Raw genomic sequence first — 14,133 nt, 5'->3', positions numbered from 1 at the left:
TAGAAATTTGTGGAAAATTAATTAAAAATAAAAACTGAAATAGCTTGGTTGGATAAATGTCCACTCCACTTGTAATAGCAATCCTAAATTAGCTGAGATGTAACCAATCCCCTTCAAAATCACGCAAGTTAAGTGGCCTCCACCAGTGTTAAATTGTAGGGATTCACATGCTTTCAGGATAAATTCAGTAGTTCCTGTAGGTTCCCTCTGCTGGGTAGTGCATTTCAAAGCGAAGACGCAACCAGGAGCACCAAGGCTCTTTCAGAAGAACTCCAAGACAAAGTTGTTGAAAGGCACAGATCGGCGGGTGGATATGAAAAAATATCAAAGGCCTTGAATATCCCTTGGAGCACAGTCAAGATGATTATTAAGAAGTGGAAGGTATATGGCACCGCCAAGACCCTGCCTAGATCAGGCTGTCCCTCCAAACTGGATGACCGAGCAAGAAGGAGACTGATCAGAAGGGCTACCAATAGGCCAGTGGCAGCTTTGCAAGAGCTACAGGCTTTTATGGCCAAGACTGGTCAAAGTGTGCATGTGACAACAGTATCCCAAGCACTCCACAAATCTGGCCTGGATAGTAGGGTGGCAAGAAGGAAGCCATTACTCAAGAAAGCCCACCTTGAATCCCATCTGAAGTATGCAAAAAAACACACAGGAGATTCTATAGCCATGTGGCAAAAAGTTTTGTGGTCTGACAAAAATTAAATTGAACTTTTTGGGCTAAAAGTAAAGCATTATCTTTGACGCAAACCCAACACAGCACACCACCCAAAGACCACCATCCCTACTGTGAAGCATGGTGGTGGCAGCATCGTGTTATGGGGATTTTTCTCATAGACAGGGACTGGGGCACTTGTCACGATAGAAGGTAAAATGAATGGAGCAAAGTACAGAGAAGTCCTTAAGGAAAACCTGCTGCACACAGCCAAAGCTACACTAGAGTGGCTAAGAAACAAAAAGGTAAATGTCCTTGAGTGGCCCAATCAGAGCCCCGACCTAAATCCAATCGAAAATTTGTGGCATGACTTGAAAATTGCTGTCCAGCAACGCTTCCCAAGGAACTTGACAGAGCTTGAATAGTTTTGTAAAGAAGAATGGTCAAATATTGCCAAATCTAGGTGTGCAAAGTTGGTAGAGACCTATCCCAACAGTCTCACAGCTGTAATTGCTGCCAAAGGTGCTTCCACGAAGTATTAACTCAGGGGGGGTGGAGACTTAACCTATTATGATATTTCAGTTTTGTATTTTTAATATACATTTTTTTTTTAATAAAACCTTTTTTTCCCCTTAACAGTGTAGAGTATGGTGTGAAGATAAGTGGGAAAAAATCCTCATTTAAATACATGAAACTCTGAGGAACTGACACAACAAAATGTGAAAAAAGTTCAAGGGGGTGTAGACTTTCTATAGGCTCTATATATATATAAAACTGTGTTTCTGCGGATTAACATTTATGGAGGGATTTGATCATTTAAGGGGTGGGGATCAAGTCTCTAAAACGCCATCCCACAAATGACGTGATTGATGGCCCCTAGGATGCTGCTTTTAATGTAAAATAACCATTTTTATTTAACAAAAGTAATAGCTATTGAATGCCAGCTAAGCTGATCGGTAAATATTTCCTCTGCTTCAGAGCTAGAAGTGCTTTGAAGCTCTTGCTATCAATTAACCTAGCGCTTGGTTCTATATCAAATATGTATCTTTAAAAAAAGCAGACACTTTGAAAATCAAACAAAATGTATTTTATTGTTTTTGTAAGTTTTTTCTGCTAAGCAGAAAGGGATGTAGTCATAGAACAATGTCAGAGATTTTGTTTTTGTTTTGTCTTTGTTTTTTTCATTTAACCGTTATGCTTGTGTTTTTACGTTTTAATGTAACATCACTCTGCCCGTTTATAGTAAGATATTGGGGTTAAGGCAAAGCACCACTTCTCAGGATAAAATGGAGCCCATTGATGTCCCTTTAATTCTTTAGTAGGGGAAACCAACTGACCAGAGTAACCATGTGACTGCATAAAAAAAATAGCAGTTTTCACCATGATAAATACTTTTTTTATTTTTTCAGTCTATTTTGGAGGGCTATTCCCTTTCAAGTACAAAATGTAGTCATTACCAAATGGGTGTTTACCTCCTAAAGACCCCGAAACCTGAATATTATATACCAAAGCTGCTAGGCCAAGCCTGTGACGCAGTCATGCCCTCCCCTGAGGGTATAAAGGAATTGCTTTCACAGATCTCGGTGCCATTTTTCCTTTCAAGACTGACCTGACAGGGGAGCTTGGTATCAGATCAGTACTTGTTGCTTATGACTATAATTATTGTTTTATAATTTGTGATATTTTATATATGCTGTAATGATTTTTATTATTATTATTTATTTTTTTATTAACCTTTTGCGGTCCTATGTCAGACCAGGTCTGACATTACAATTTTCCTTTTCCTGTCCAGCGTCATCAAAAAGTCGTAAAGCACAGGTCTCTAGTCGTTTTTTCTCCGGAAAAAGCCGAGAAAACCTTTCAATGGCCGAGTGAGACCAATAGACGAATGAAGCCGAAAAAAGAGCACGTATCTCATAGCCCCTGCATTACAGAGATAACACGCATATAACAAAGCAGATAGCTGCTTCTGCATCCAGCGCTTAAAGAATATCACAGACATTTGCAGAGCTTTTTGAGATGTTATAGTAATAAAATAATGACTTGGATCACATTATTGAGGAGTTTGGTGATAAAACAAGTGATCAGGAGAGGATTTATCAGTATGCACGTCTATAAAGAGGTCTGTGAAAAATACAGCGAACAAGGGGTGGGGCTTGGCTGGAGATGCAGTACTGAGTGTACTTTTGCAATTCAATGCCTTTTAAACTTATTTTACTCTGGAGGCAAAAAAAATATTTTAAACGGCATGTGTAAAAATAAATTTGACCTGACGCACCTGACAAGTGCTGAGTAAATGGACTGCAAAGGGTTAATTACGTGTATATTGTGCACTACAGCCTGTTTGGGATCAGGCTGCTTAGCTCCAGCTGGAGTTAAATAAAATTCTCGTTTTAAGTTGAGACGTTTATTTTCTGAACTGTGATTGTGTTATTACTATTTTCTGTGGAGAAATATTTTTTGTATTGTTCTTTTACAGAAAAACGCGCTTCGGTTGAGATACCTTTGAGTTTCATTCTACAGTATCTTGCTGCCATTTTGGTGACTGCTTTTGCATCACTATTACAAGGGCTGTTTGTACCTCAACAAGCAGGCTTCCGTCAGTCTGGTGTGGGTACTGACTGTTTGGTTTTGCCTGTAGCAATGGTACAGGTGGGCATCCCTGTACAGTGCTACCCATGGTAACTGCGAACTGGTAGATCCGTATACTTACCAAGGTCACAGACCCGCTCTGTTCCCGCCCCAGTATCATACCGTACCAACCCAGTGCTACAGTCACCGAACCGAGCCGGTACTGTTCCACACCGACCCAGTGCTACAGTCACCAAACCAGTACTGTATCATCCCGGTGCTAAAGTTATTTAACCGGTATGTCCCGGTTCCAACCCACTACCAACCAGTGCTTACATCCCTGGCCCAGTACCAAGCCGGTCTTGTTCTGGTCTTGACCCGCCCTGTTGCTGTCTATAAGCAGACTGAGGCAGCATCTGTACATTGTTTACTGTACACTGCATTGCTGCTTGCGTCATGCATGGGTTAGACTCCTGCAACACATGCAAAGCCAGTCTGCCTGTTGAGGACAGGCATGGTAGATACTCTTCCTGCCTGGGGCCAGAGCACGTCAAGGAGGCACTGACTAACCGGATTTTCAGTGAGCACAGCACTCTTCCCCCTCACCTTCTGGTATAGAGGTGGCTTGGCTGCATCCTCACTCCATGGCTGTGTACCAAGAGAGATCGGACAACGCACTTGGGAAAGTAGCCCACGCAGAAAGCAGTCTTCACTGTCTTCCTCATTTTCCTCTGCCTTCTCTGAAGAAGAGTTGCCATTGCAAGCGTTTGGCAGACTCAGAGCAGATTGAGAATATCTGTGGAGCTGTTTCCCATCAAGGGGGCTATGAGCGCAGATTGACAATAGGATGACATGCTGTCCATTGCCACCTTTGAGGACGTGGGCGAACAGGAGCTAGCATTCCCGTCTGAAGACGTGGAGTCTGACAGCACATCCCCTGCGGGTAAGCTGTTCATAACAACAGAGCTTGTACTGCTGATCAAGAGGGCCACTGCAATATTGCAGTATTACCTCACCCTGCTGTTTCCCAGTCGATGTACACCCTTTATAGGGTACATATGTGGAGAAGCTGGGCCTGGCCCCATTTCCACCAGTCGAGGCTTCAGTTGTCCGAGGACACTATCTGCCCACTATCACTATCAAGAGTCCCTATAATATTATTCTGGTAGCCTGCCATTCTTATTTTTTTAGGTCCCTCTCTGACAGCCACAGGCCCTCACCACTTCAACTGGATGAGCTGCGCCTGGTTAATAAGAACCTGCTCCGTCTATCAAAAATGAATGGGCAGGCTGTAGGCAGGAATATGGCTCTGTTGGTAAGTGCATGTAGGCATTTTTGGCTTTCCCAGGCACATGTCCCTGATGGGGACAAAGCACCGCTGTTGGATGCCCATGTTAAGTTTGGTGGATGAGATGCTGCAGCGCTGTGACCACGTACGGGAATTGGCATGTTCACCCGCTTCTCAAGCGACCACCTCCAGTGTGCAAACCAATGGCAAACTGGCGCCCAAGGCCCCAGCAGCCTCAGCCTCCATATAAATGTTTTGGAGCTGCAGGCAGTTTACCTGGCCTTGCAGCATTTTTTGCAGGAGGTTTGAAGGACCCTTGCTTGTCTATACTCACAAAAACCTCTCATTTCGTACATCTGCCCGGGGTGACAAACTGGGTGGTGGACCTCCTCTCAAGGAGAGTTCCCAGCACCTCAGAGGGGAGGCTTCACTCCAAGATGGTGAGCCTCCTTTGGGAGAGGTTTGGGAGAGCAGTGATAGATCTCTTTGCCTCTCAGGAATCAAACCACTGTCCCCTCTGGTTCTCATTACTAGTAGGCAGGGACATGCTAGTAGTAGATGCCTTGTGTGTGGAGAAAATCGAGCAGGACCGGACCAAGATGCTCCTAGTAGCCCATTATTGGCCCAGGAGACACTGGTTTTCAGCCCTGATGCAACTCCTGAGCTGCAAGCCGTGGAGACGCCACCTGCTCAGTCAGGGGACCTTATGGCATCCCGACCCATTGAGCCTGCAGCTTTGAGTCTGGCCCCTGAATGGCTGCATTTGAGCCGTCTGGGTCTGTCATGCTCTGCTCTGGAATGCCAGAGCAGAGTCCACATGTTCCCAGTACAGGTACAAGTGGGTCATCTTTCAGACGTGGTGACTTGTTCCATGGCAGATATACTGCAATTTTTGCAGGGCCTGTTTGACGAGGGGAAATCTCTCTCTACATTAAAGATCTATCTGGCAGCCATTTCGGCTTACCATGTCAAAATTGACTCTGTCTCCCCAGGAGCTCACTTCCTGGCGGGGCAATTTTTTAAAGGAGCTTGGCGGCTTTGGACGCCTATGAAGAATACTGTTCCTTGATGGATTCTTCCGTGGTGCTTTATGCATGAATGAAGCCTCCATTTTAGCCATTGCATTCAGCTGAACTGAAATGTGTATCGTTCAAAGCGACTTTCTTGTTTGCAGATACCTATAGGCTGCAGGCATTCTCAATTGCGAAAGCCTGCTTAATTTTTACAGAAGCCAGGACAAACGTTTCTCTCCATACCAATCCTCCTTTTTTGCCTAATAGCGGCAATTCATGTCCACTTCCTTTCAAGTCTGACAGAGAGTGACAGCTCCATATACTGTGTCCAGTGTGGCACTAGCACGAAAAGTTGGAGGCAGTCCGAACAATTTTTTATCTGCTGTGAGATTAAGTCCCATGGTCAAGCCCTGTCTAAAGAGAGGCTGTCCAATTGGATATCAGATACAGTCAAGCCAACTTACCCCCCCCCCCCTCCAGAAAAGCTTACTTCCCATTCCACCAGGAGCATGGCAGCTTCATAAGCTTTATTCCAAGGTGCATCTATCAAATACATATATCAAATACATATGCAGTGCAGCGGTGTGGGTTACTCTCCATACATTCACTAGGTTCTGCAAACTAAATAGTGTTAAGGGCGGTTTCCCAGTCCATCCTTACAACACAGGCATAGAGGGGAGTTTCTCCCTCAGTTTTTTAGACATAGCTACTTGTTACTGGGGTTCCGCATGATCATGCACAAGGCAGCCACGGCTTAGTCTTGTGGCATTCCGGTTGTTTGCTAACCTTTGCGACTGCTTTGGTACACTCACCTGTGGTAATGGGTACATTTCGTAATTGAAAGCTAACATTAGCTTATTATCATAACCCTGGCACCCTGAAATAGAAATGTAACCATTAACCTTAAAAGTCACTTCGTCCATGATTTCAGCAGACTTGAAGGAAAAATAACGCTGAGATCTATGCGTTCAGTCCTTTTGTACCCTCGGGGACGGGCATGACTGCATCACAGGCTCAGCTGAGCAGCTTTGGTATAGAATATTCAGGGAGGTAAAACACCCATTTGGTATTGGTTACATTTCTTTCGGGAAATGTTTTTACTCTTAAGCTGCACTGAACTTAGTGAATTGAAATTGTATTTACAAGAATGGCTTGGAGAGAGAGAGTGCACTTTCTTAAACATTACATTTTTAAAACCATATTTAAAATTTTCGCCTATAACAGCCATCTGCTTTTTCTTTGTTTTACCCAGTTTCTGGCCTTTTCAAATTGGCCGTAGCTCATGGTGCTCAAGCATCTTAGTGACCTGGTCTGACTGATTATATTTCAGTGCCTTGAGATCCGCAGGTACTGCTTTTTCGTCTATGGCCAGTTATAATAAGGCTTTCACATCTGTTTCCTATCTGAAACGCAATCCTTAACAAAAAAAAGCACTTGTTCAACTTGTCAGGATCTCCTTTCATAATAGGGACTATAAGTTATGTTTTGTATTTGCATATAGTCATATGCACATGTTTGTATGGCTGTACAAATTGATAATACACTTTAGCGCCTTTCATCCCACGGTATCTCAAAGCGCTTTACATGTTGGTTAAAACAGAAGTCTGCAGTATCAAAAAATAGGAAAAACAGCAATACATAATTGTAACAATATCAATAAATAATAAAAAAAATTTAAAAATAAAAAAAAGTTGAAGACAACAGGAAATTAATAAGAATGCTAGATAAGCAAGTAAAATAGACTAAAAATAATATAATAATAATAATAATAATAATAATAATAATAATATTTGTAATTCCTAAGAAAATAGGCAAGGCTATAAAAGTATTTAATCTCGACTTAAAAATACTGACAGAAGCAGAATCTCTACTAGAAAAGGGCAATGAGTTCCACAATCTGAACTTTATCCAAGGCAACTTACAGAGGTGTGTGAACTATGCATCCGCTGCAGAGGCACAACTAAATGCACTTTCTCCTCTCCTTTCCAATTTCAGCATTAGCTAATCTTAAAGTGTGCAAAGGTTTATACTGGGACAGACTCTCTTTTAGGTAATCTGGTGCTAAGCCATTTAGTGCTTTATATGTCAATAGTAAGATTTTTAAATAAATTCTAAAACGCACTGGATGCCAGTGTAGCGAGGCCAACACAGCAGTTATATAATCCTGTTTCTTTGTTTTGGTGAGAACCCTAGCAGCTGCATTTTTGAACAAGCTGTAAATGTGATAAAGCATGATGTGGAAGCCCAGCAAATAAAGCCTTGCAGCATTCAAATCTAGATGAAACAAAAACGTAAATTAACTTCTCAGCATCAGACAAAGAAAGAAGACCCAATTTTAGCAATGTGATAGATGATAAAAATACATTTGTTAATATGAGCCTCAAAACTCAAATCAGAATCAAATATAACCCTGCATATCTTAGATAAGCTAGTTGGAATTGGATCCAAGGAACAGGTGGTGGATTTCGTCTGCATCCCAGTGTATTCAAATCCTTTAATGTAATCAAAGAAAACCATTCATAACAGAGCCAAAGTCTATTGGGCACATTCAAAATAGAGCCATCCCGAGGAATTTGATCCCTAATATTAATAATTTTGTTTTGGGAATAGTTAAATTGTTCACAGAGATGTAAAGTAGTGTATTTACACTATTAAAATCCTCCTGCTGCATGTATGTACTAATACAAGTTGTTTCTAGTTCCATATCTGCTGCCACTGGTGGTACAAATAATTTGTATCTGCATATTGTTGAAAAACTCAATGTGTGTGTGTGTGTGTGTGTGTGTATATGTATATATATATATATATATATATATATATATATATATATATATATATATATATCTCAAACTACTAGATTACTTACAAAGCTTTATTACAAATATCTTTTAAATAGTTTTTAGTCTGAAGGTTATTTCTACCTGTGGGATCATTTCAGTCTCTTTTTCAAACCATTACTTAGCACCAAGTAGTAAAAAAACCAAAAAAAAAAACCAGATAAAACCACTAATTAGTGTCCATATATATTTATCTATGAATACACTTATGTAAAACATACAGTAACACAAAATATTATCTTTCCTAGGCATTTTAATCATTGGTAACTGCTTGGCAGAAGTAAAGAAAAATCCATGCCATCTGAAGTTTCTACAAGCCATCCAGGGGTTAAATCTCAGATTTCCATTGCTTTCGAAAGTTCCTTGGAGCACCTCAGATTGAATAATTAGGTTGCATTAACACCAGATAGTTTGTGCTCTTTCACATGGCATTCATGTATGTAAACAAAAAACTAAAACAAACAAACACACAAAAAAAACAATTTTGCCAAGAAAGAACCCAAGCAAGAATTCAAAAATCTAAATTAATGCGTCTATTACAACCCACAGCATATTCTACATGACTGCAACCAACGCTCTTCAGGCCTCTGTGACATCATCACTTCTCAAAAATTGCCAAGAAAGAACCCAAGCAAGAATTCAAAAATCTAAATTAATGCGTCTATTACAACCCACAGCATATTCTACATGACTGCAACCAACGCTCTTCAGGCCTCTGTGACATCATCACTTCTCATTGCGCATTATTGCCATTTAGAAAAAACAAATCTTGCCAAGTATTTTTCCACATACCAAAGCAATTATTCATTTGGGGCAATTCTTCAAACCTCTAAAAATCACTTAACTTTAAATGCTTACAAAATAAGACTTTATACTGTTGTCATCCTTCATTATCATTTCTCAGTGAAAACTTATATTTCTGTCATTAATTGATCCAAGTTCCAAATCTGGTTATTCATGGACTCAATAATCATTAAGGGGATATCTTTAACTCCATGAATAGAAATAAATATTTGGGCTGTCTTCAACAGTTCAAACCAATCCAAACTTGAGTCCTCCCTTGCTAACACCCTACCCTGATTATGAAGGCAAATCCTTCTGGTGTTAATTGCAATGTTTAAGTGATACTGGCTCCGAGGAGGGATGCTTTGTCTTGACCACACATGGCTCAGATTGTGGGCCTGTTCTGAGTGTTAATGAATCCTTGTTGAATCTGTGAACAAAATGAAATCGCTGTTGTATCAATTTGAAATAGTTAAAGTCCTATATCCTTGTATCTCCGATTTCAGAATTTAGTGCCTTTTTTGGACAGTAGACTGTTCTGTAATTACAATGTAGTATATATCCTTTTTTGTACAGTTTTTTGTTTTAATAAAACTTTTTTTAAACTTGTGTTTATTTTAGTATTGTACCTATATAAAAATAAAAATGTACATCTAAGAAAAACAAAGGAAACCTTTCTCATTGTTTGTGTGTGTGAGAGAGAGAGAGAGAGAGAACGCAAGCACGCAACTACAGAAAGCACTAGTCTAAGCTCTGTGACTCTTATAAATAGAATTTCCAGTTCACTGTGTGTGTGGAGTCTCACAGTGCAACACTGCCTCTTCCACAGGAACAAGTATTCAGTATATTCAGGTGGGCAAGATGATGCCAGCTGATTCTGTCACTCCAGTGTGAGCAAGGAGATGCAGTACATATTAAACTGATTGAAATAGAAATAACTATTATTGGGGTGGGGGGGCTCTCCACAGCTTCTCCAGGGTCCAAAGGAACACCTCTGCCATCTGGGTGCCATCAGGAAGACTGACTTCTGGTCCACTTGGATCTTCATCAGAAATTCCACCAAACTGCTTAGTTAATCACACATCAACAGCTCCCCTTCATCGCTGCAGCTTCTGTGAAAAGTGTAGTATGTTGAGGCCAAGAGTTCTCTTGGTCCCGTAAGGAGAACAAGCATAGGGTGATAAACAGCCAAAATCATATTATAATAGCCAGCCTTGTCCCCTAAGGCTTCAGCAGCATACACCTTCTTGGCAAGGACTTCAGTCACCCTGCATTGCTTACTGATGCAAGCTGGGTCATTGGTCGTACATTGAGGTCATGACTGGCGGCATGGAGGCCAGGGCTGAGGCTTGAGGCTTTGCTACCTCAAGCAGTTTGAGTGCAAGACGCGACAGACCCTTCCTTGAAAGAGGGACGGACCAGTAGCCTCTTGAATGTAGGCTGGGATAAAGGGTTGGTATGCGCAGGTGTGGGGCAAAGAATGAAGTCTCGCACTGCTGCACCTGCATAGATGGAGGGTGTGACATGCCCTCCCTAACAGCTCCCTCAACGCAGTGGTATTCGATAGGCTGTTGCTCCCCTGCCTCCGGTGAGAAACCCAAGAACAGGGGGCCTGATTCTGAGGTTGCTACAGACAGCTGCTCCTCTGAGCTAGGCCGGGGGCAATATGCTCCTGGGAGTTAGCCTGCACCCAAAGGGGTGGATTGCAGCTGCACCTGGGACCTGACCATGGCTTTCACGTCTACTCTTCCTGCTGTACTTGTAGGATTGTCATCCATGCTTTCTTGTCCCTGTCACTGGGGAGGAGGAGGAGGAGGAGGAGTAAGAGGTCCACCTTCTCCTTCCTATCATGCTTCCTTGAGGAGGAAACAGATGCCAAAAGGCACTGGTTGTAAAAGACCGGTGCTTGTCTGAGCAAAGGTAGGGGGTGCATTGCCAGTCTTGTTGAATTAGACAGACACCAAGGCTGACAGACCGCCGCCAAGCACCTAACAGATCTCTAGCAGGTACTGGTGGACAGTTTCTACCCCAAACACCGAACAGTTTAGCTGATGGGGAGCTTGTGCTTCTCTCAACGCTGGATTTAACCAACAACAGGAGGTAATTATTACCAGCAACACCTGCTGATGTTTTTCAGATGCCAGGTGGAACATACAACCATGGGTATTTATTAACTGTAAGCAGTTAATAGCTGCTGTACTGAAAAAACAATGCTGTCTCTGTTAAACTGCTTGCTGCGTTGTGTGCCGGCTGTCAGCAGTGGTTGCCTAACAACCCTCTGCCGCTTGATAATAGCACTTGCTGTGTAGTAGACAGACAAGTGCCTTCAGTACTTGAAGGAGCTGGCTGTGTGGCGGCGCCATTGGTGCATAACTGCACTGAGGCTACAACACTCAGGAGTGGAGCCTAAAGCAGCGAGTGAGTGTGAGTGTATCAGATCCTCCTCCCTGCTCTGAGGGAGAAAGAGTAAGAATTTTGCTATGGAGTCAAAGACACCAGCATGTGGGAGAAATTGGGTTCAGCCATTCAAACACAGAAAAAAGAAAAGTTTGACTGAATACAAGGGTGGGACCAGCCACTGCAGCAGGTCCGCTTGTCGCTGTGTCAGGGATGGCCATACTTTACCACAGAGCTTGACCCTAGAAGCTGCTGAACTCAATTATAAACTTTCTTCTCATAAAAATAATAAATGAGTGTGACGCAACTCGCTATAAGATAGCTTTTTGTGAGAGAGAAGCAGGAGTTTCAATCTGTGCATGAACAAAGGAATTTAATCTCTGCAAACTGGAAACAGGATTTGTGCAATGTGCTAAGAGAATTTCAGCAGCCCTCAAGATATATTCAAAACTCCTTTATTTATAGGTAACTTCACTATATCCTTAGGTGTGTTCTTGGCCTGCTAACATTATGACTTTTGGAAACCAGATTTTAGGGGACAGACATTATGCAGACATATTAAATATATTTTTTATCATTTTTTTTTTTTTTTAAATGTGGGTAAATTGCTTGAATAGTATCCCACATTACAGACTGTAAAAACAATAAAGCTTTTTGACAAACTAAAAGTGCCAGGCAGTTTTATGGCTTCCAAGCTCAGTACCACTTGGAAATTTTGGCAAGCTGTAACACTGCACCACAAGTGTCAGCTGCAGATCAGTTTTATGGAGTAGTTTCAGTTCAAAATATTGCACTAGTTCATTATCTCACTATGCTTTATAATTTAAACACCATAGTAACAATGACCCTATCTATACCTTGTAAGGAGTTATAAGCTTATTTTACGTTTAACATTAAGGAGAGCAGATATGGGTTCCTAAATGTGTTGTATAGTAACCATAAACCTATGTGCACTGTAATGAGTTATAATCTAGTTTTAAATTTGACCTTAGAGGTCAAAGGTCACAGGCAAGGTCATTTCTGGATAGAACACATGGTTTCCTGTATGTGTTCCATAGTAACGATTAACCTATCTACACTTTGTAAGGAGTTATAAGTTAGTTTTACATTTGACCGAAGATTTTTAAAGATTTTTAAAGAAATGCATCAGGTGGCCATATTGGTTTATGCACAAACACCATTTTTGAAAAAGTCAGTTCTATTGATACAGTGATGATGCTTGTCAACTTTGGAGTTAATCAAATAAACAATTTTTCAACTGAAGAGCTATTAAATTAAAGAAGAAAATGTAGGTCTGGGGGCCATCTTGTTTTTACAAAAGAACACCATTTTGCCATATTTGAATTCCATTGTCGCCAGAATGATGCCTATCAAGTTCAGAGTAGTTGGTTAAAAAGTTTGCAAACAGAAGCAGTTTGATGTTTGGGGCGCATTTTGGTGAAATTGGTTGCAGCCATTTAGATAGTAAAATTTAACGCAGCAACTTATGCTTGCCAAACTTGCCAGTGCCTTCAAAGGTCCAACAGCATTAACACTTCAATACTTTTATGGTTATAACATTATGCCCTTTGGCCATGCATGCAAAAAGCTAAAAACACCCACCTCTAAATCCTAGAGCATCCAGTATATCACTCTAAAGTTAAAATATAAATATACCTTATAGCAATACATCAATATACATGATATAAATTCAAAATCATATATATATATATATACACATACACATACACTGAACAAAAATAAATGCAACATGCAACAATTTAAAAGATTATACTGAGTTATAGTTCATATAAGGAAATCAGTCAATTGAAATAAATTCATTAGGCCCTAATCAGCTTTATCAGAGATCTTCAGAGGATGGACCACACATCTTGTAGTTAGCAAGTTAAGCGATACTTGACTGAGATTTTGCCTCGTCTTTTATAGAACTTTCTTTCCAGCTCATACGTCAGAGGTCTTAATTAAATCTTAAACATTATTCTGCCTTTACCGCGCCTGTCCTTCAAGTGAATAATAATTCTCCTATACACCTGATAACTCCTTCTGCAAAATTAATTGGCCATAATACCATAGTCCACCTCCCCTACATTTCCAAAATATGTAAGGTTAACTTTTGAACTGATATTATTCTCTTTGGTACCAGGGGGTTCCTATAAAGTAGATGTCTTTTAATATATAGCATCTACTTTGTTTTACTATCCCAACCTGGTTCAAATACATTTCCCTTTTAATGTCAAACATAATTTTCAGTAGGTTGGCTTTATTTCATGTATAGATGTGGTTTAATAAAATAATTTGGTATATATGGAATAAATGCTGCTAGAAGGTTCACAGTAAACTTCTAAGTCTTCAATGGTAAGACATTATGATTGTTCCTTTCCAGGCCGATGTTGGACCCTGTCCAACATCATCAAAAAGACGTACAGCACAGATCTGTACTTTTTTCTCCACAATAGAGCTAACAGCTGCACCGCACAGATAAGATGGAGATAGTTGCTTCCACATCCAGCGCTCAAAGAATATCTGGACATTAGAGCTTTTTGAAATGTTATAGTAATAAAAAAATAACTTGGATTGCATTAGGAG

Source organism: Polyodon spathula, chromosome 5, assembly GCF_017654505.1.
Source record: "Polyodon spathula isolate WHYD16114869_AA chromosome 5, ASM1765450v1, whole genome shotgun sequence".
Lineage (NCBI taxonomy): Eukaryota > Metazoa > Chordata > Actinopteri > Acipenseriformes > Polyodontidae > Polyodon > Polyodon spathula.
This window is presented reverse-complemented; position numbering follows the sequence as displayed.